Raw genomic sequence first — 5,778 nt, 5'->3', positions numbered from 1 at the left:
TATTTTTTCTCCTCACCTCCTACCATATTTTCCCTTTTCTCTATCTGAGAAAATTAAGACTTTTAGTATCTCTGCCTGGTCAGTGTTCAATTTGTCTTTCTCCCCAACCCTGTCATTTCTTTATTTGTATATGCTCTACCATCTGCACTGCCTTCATCCTGCTCTTTATTAGCTGGGATTTCTTGTTTTATGCTTTTAGACTGTCTTTTTTCAGTTGTTTTTTTTTTCTGTATTCTTTTTCTTTTCCTTTTGGTTTGCTTGTTTGTTTCATTTGTTTGTGCATTTACATGCTTTTGTTCCCTGTTTGTCAGTGTGTTTTGTTTACAGGACTACCTCAAGAAAGAAGCCAAAGTACACATGGTGGAGAGTCCCAAATATCAGAACAAGTAGGGAAAGAATATAACCAGAGTCTCAAAAAGAGAGACCAAGGGACATCATTAAAAGAACACTTGCTGAATGGACAGGGCCTGGACAGTCTATGAACCTCCTTTAATATAGCAGTACTCGCAGGTGCAGAGTGCATTACAAGCTTTTAAAACTAACAAGAGACAGAAAGCTAGCCAAAATGATGAAAGGGAAGAACTCTCCTTTAAAGAAATTCCAGGAAGAAGTGACAGTTAACGAATGTGTCAAAACAGATATAAGCAACATAACTGAACAATAATTTAGAACAATAGTCATAAAATTAATCGCTGGGCTTGAAAAAGGCAAGGAAGACAACAGAGATGATATTGCTATAAAGATTATGGACCTTAAAAATAGTTATGAAATAAAAAATGCCATAAATGAGGGGCATAATAAAAAGGAGGAGGCCAATGCACGGATTGAAAGGCAGAGATGACAATAGATGTATTAGAAGACACATTTATGGGCGCCTGGGTGGCTCAATAGGTTAAGCATCCAAATTCATCTCAGGTCATGATCTCACAGTTCATGGGTTCGAGTCCCGCATCAGGCTCTGTGCTGACAGCCAGCTCAGAGCCTAGAGCCTGTTACAGATTCTGTATCTCCCTCTCTCTCTGACCCTCCCCTGCTCACTCTGGCGCTCTCTCTTTCAGAAACAAATAAAAAAGCATTTAAAAAATAAGAAATACGCTGTTTAAAAAAAGACACATTTATGAAAAAAAGAGGAAGCCTAGAAAAATAGAGATAAATTGACCCAGGAGCATGAAAGTAGAATTAGAGAACTCAGTGATGCAAGCAAATGAAACAATATCCATATCATAGGAATTCCAGAAGAGAAAGAGAGAGAAAAAGGCCATGAAGGAGTACTTGAACAAATTATAGCTGAGAACTTCCCCAATCTGGGGAAGGAAACAGATATTGAAATCCAAGAGGCACAGAGAACTCCCCTCAGATGTAACTTGAATCGATCTTCTGCATGACATACCATAGTGAAACTGGCAAAATAGAAGGATATAAAGATAAATCGGAAAGCAGCTAAGGATAAGCGGGCCCTAACATTCAAAGGAAGACTTACCAGAGTAGTTGCAGACCTATCTACTAAAAGCTGGAAGACCAGAAAGGAATGGCAGGAAATGTCCAGTGTGATTAACATTAAAAAATATGCAGCCAAAAAGACTTTATCCAACAAGTCTGTCATTCAGAATAAGAGAGATAAAGGTTTTCAAAGACAAACAAACACACAAAGAAACAAACAAAAATTGAGGGAATTCATCACCACTAAACCAGTCCTACGAGAAATCCTAAGGGGGATCCAAAGGCAAGATGGCTGAGAAGTGGTGCATTTCACTTGCACCCATCTCTCAAACAGAGAAGGCCTGAAGTCATAGGACACTGAGCCACAGGAGATTGGGAAGAGAAAGAGACAGAGTACACTGGGAAGGAAAAGTTATAAATAGTGGAGTGTGAACTGGGGAAGATAAAAGCTGGACGGGACCTAGAGATATGGAGGAAGGGAGGGAACCCTGCTTGTGTGCAGCTGCGGTGAGTGATAAACCCAGGCTAGTGGTGGTGAGCTGCAGCGAGCCCAAGGCAAAGGAAAGGGAAGCTGAGATTGTTCATAGAACCATCCCTGGAGAAGAGAAAAACCTCAGCATGGAAAGAGAGTGTTTTTTAGTTCTGTATGGGGTGCTGACTTTGAACTAGGTGCCCCTGGTCCTAGAAGGTGCCAGAAAGAATTGCACTGCAGAGCTCCTGGCACCATCCTTGGCAGTGGCAGCTTGGTGGCGCGGTGGCGGCACCATCCCTGGTGGCGGCCCGGTGGCATGGCGCTGGCACCGGTGGTGCGCAGCCGTGGCAGAGCGGACTCTGCTGACCTGAAGTTGCTACGTTCCCTTGAGCACTCGGGTTATATTGCTGCTTGACCCCAGCGGATCTGACGATGATACACATCCCCCACCCCCCACTCAACCCCCAGCAGCAGGGAAGCAGCGACCTGCAGGACAGTTTAGGGCTGTATAAACAAAGCCCGCGGACTGGGACCTGGAAACAAAGCAGGGCGTGGGGCATAGAACTCAGCCCACCTTGGCTACATTCTCACCACAGGGAGGTCAGCCTCAAAGGAACGATTTGCAATACTTAGTTGAGAAAGGACTGGGCGGTGCCATTCTTCTCCCCACAACCTCCAAGGCGGGGCCTCAGGGAGTGGACAGCTGACACAGTGGAGGCGAGACTCCTACACCAAACCACGCCCATCCCCTCCAGAGAGCTGTTTTGTTGTTGTTTTTATCTGAGCCTGGGTTTGCGTTTTTATTGGTTTTGTCTGTGCGTTTGTGTACCTTTGTTCCCTCTGTGGTTGTCTGTTTTCTTTCTTCAGGGCTGCTTCAAGAAACAAGCCAAAGTACACATGGTGGAGAGTCCCAAATACAACTACAAGTAGGGAAACAAAATAACCAAACGCTCAACAAGAGAAACCAAGAGACACCTTTCAAAGAACATTTCCTGAACAGACAGGCCCAGTACAGTCAAAGAGCCCTCTTTAATACAGCAAAACTCGCAGGGCCAGAGTGAACAACAAGCTTTTAAAATTAACAGAAGATAGCACCGTGGCCGCCCAGCAGAGGCAGTGCCCAGGCAATCGTGAGGAAATGGAGGGCGAGGCACTGTTTAGAGGTAGGGAACAGTGTGGGTCGAGTTTCGCCCAGAGAGGGGAGAGCAGGGAAGAAGATATGAAGGCCGGAGAGGAGAGAGGGAGGATCAAGAGCTAGAGTAATCTGATGGCCATGGAGGCCGAAGAGATGATGGAATGCCTTCAGGAGTTCCCGGAACATCATAAAATGATCCTGGACTGATTGAATGAATTGCGAGAAAAGGATCGGTTTACTGACATCACCCTGATTGTTAATGCACACCATTTTAAGGCCCACAAAGCTGTTTTGGCTGCTTTCAGTAAGTTCTTCTACAAATTCTTTCAGGAGTTTACTCAGGAACCTTTGGTGGAGATAGAAGGTGTTAGTAAAATGGCCTTCGTCATTTAACTGAGTTCACATATACAGCAAAATTAATGATACAAGGAGAAGAAGAAGCCAATGATGTATGGAAAGCAGCAGAGTTTCTACAAATGCTAGAAACTATCAAAGCCCTTGAAGTCAGGAACAAAGAAAACTCAGCTCCACTAGAGAAAAATACCACAGGAAAAAGTGAAGCAAAAAAAAAGAAACATTGCAGAAACTTCAAATGTTATCCTGGAGTCATTGCCATCTGCAGAGTCAGAACCTGTTGAAATTGAGGTGGAGATTGCCGAAGGCACGATCGAAGTGGAAGATGAAGGCATCGAAATGTTGGAGGAAGTGGCTTCTGCCAAGCAGTCAATAAACTACATTCAGAGCACAGGTTTCTCTGATGATTCTGCCCTGGCACTGTTGGCAGATATTACCAGCAAGTACCAGCAAGGTGATAGGAAATGGCAGATCAAAAAAGATGGTTGTGCATCTGACCCCACAAGCAAATAGGTAGAAGGTATTGAAATTGTGGAGCTTCAGCTGTCACATGTGAAGGACTTATTCCATTGTGAGAAATGTAACCGTTCATTTAAATTGTTTTACCATTTTAAGGAACACATGAAATCACACTCTACTGAGAGTTTCAAGTGTGAAATATGAAAACTCTCTTCTGGAGAGTGCATGGAAACAGCACCTCAACTGTTACCACCTCGAAGAAGGTGGAGTCAGTAAGAAGCAAAGAACTGGGGGAAAAATTCACATATGTCAATACTGTGACAAACAGTTTGACCACTTTGGACATTTTAAAGAGCATCTTTGAAAACATACAGGTGAAAAACCTTTTGAATGTCCAAATTGTCATGAAAGATTTGCTAGAAATAGCACCCTCAAATGTCACCTGACTGCGTGCCAAACGGGAGTGGGGGCAAAAAAGGGAAGAAAGGAGCTTTATGAATGTCAGGTCTGTAACAGTGTGTTTAACAGCTGAGACCAGTTTAAAGATCATTTGGTAAAACACGCTGGAGATAAACCCAACCATTGTACTTTATGTGACTTGTGGTTTATGCAAGGAAATGAATTAAGGAGGCATCTCAGTGATACTCACAATATTTCAGAGAGTCTGGTAACCAAAGAAGTTCTTTCAGTAGAAACACGTGTGCAAACTGAACCTGTGACCTCAATGACTATTATAGAACAAGTTGGGAAGGTGCATGTGTTACCATTGCTTCAAGTTCAAATAGATTCAACACAAGTGACTGTGGAAGAAGTCCATCCAGATCTGCTCCAGGACAGCCAAGTGCATGATTCACATATGAGTGAGCTTCCAGAGCAGGTCCAGGTGAGTTCTCTGGAAGTGGGTCGAATTCAGACTGAAGCAGGTACTGAAGTACCTCTGGAGGAGCTGCATGTTGAACGGGTAAATCAGATGCCAGGGGAAGTACAAACTGAACTTCTAGAAGCAGACTTGGTACAAGTGACCCCTGAAATCCTGAACCAGGAAGAGAGAGAGCCCACCTGAGCAGATGCTGCTGACCCTGCCAGAGAAGATCACGAAGTTGCTGAGGGCTTAGAGACCAAAACAGCAATGGATTCCCAGGCTGAAAGGGCAGGGAATGAAAACAGGACACCTATGCCTGTTTTAGAATGAAACAACGAAGATAATTTTTAAATTAATGTGTTGGGTGTTTGATGGTGGGGTAGTATGACTGTCCTTAAGGTAACAGACAAGTGGACCAAAGTTAGTCTTTCCTGTTTTGCCGAACTGCCACATAGGAGGGATCTTTCCCATAAGTGAATGGGAAGCTTTGAGAAGTGTTATTTCTGGAAACTTAAATGGATTATATTCTTATTATATAGTTGGGTACGAATGTATCTATTTTCATTGTGACGTGGTTCTCCCTTCTCTCTTTCTCATATTTTTTCCATGTTGTAAAATCAAACATAAAATCATTAGAATACAAATTTGCGTATTCTAATGCATGTTAGAAAATTGAATATATAGGAAACACAAGGCTGCATGAAGAGAAGTACATTATTACTGTGCAGTTAAATTTTGGCTTCTGGCTTTCTTTAGTTTGAACAAACTTCTTGTCTATACTGATAGTCACAAATGTCATCTCTGCAACAGAAACGGTGGTGGCAAAATTTTGAGAATGTAAAAAACAAGAACAAAAACAAACAAAACCACACCCATGTGCCTTTTCAAAACCAACTAAACTTCTATAAAACGTCTCCGGTTCTTTCAAAGTTTGTGTTGTAGAGAATGTAGGTGATGCTGTAGTACGTTGGTTTTGCTTATAGTGGCAACTAGCTATTCTTTTTCTTGGTAACTTAAGGTGACAAATTTCATTTAATGGTAACTGAAGGGCCATTT

At 42.7% G+C, this 5,778-nt stretch overlaps 1 pseudogene; it reads left to right on the top strand.

Annotated features, from left to right (window-relative positions):
• The first annotated feature begins 3,185 nt into the window (after window positions 1-3,185).
• LOC144229301 (zinc finger protein 131-like) lies at window positions 3,186-5,052 on the top strand (annotated as a pseudogene).
• The last annotated feature ends 726 nt before the right edge of the window (window positions 5,053-5,778 follow it).

The sequence above is a fragment of the Crocuta crocuta genome, unplaced genomic scaffold, assembly GCF_008692635.1.
Source record: "Crocuta crocuta isolate KB4526 unplaced genomic scaffold, BGI_CrCroc_1.0 scaffold731, whole genome shotgun sequence".
NCBI lineage: Eukaryota > Metazoa > Chordata > Mammalia > Carnivora > Hyaenidae > Crocuta > Crocuta crocuta.
The sequence above is the reverse complement of the archived record's forward strand: the minus strand, read 5'-3'. Positions and strand labels throughout refer to the sequence as shown.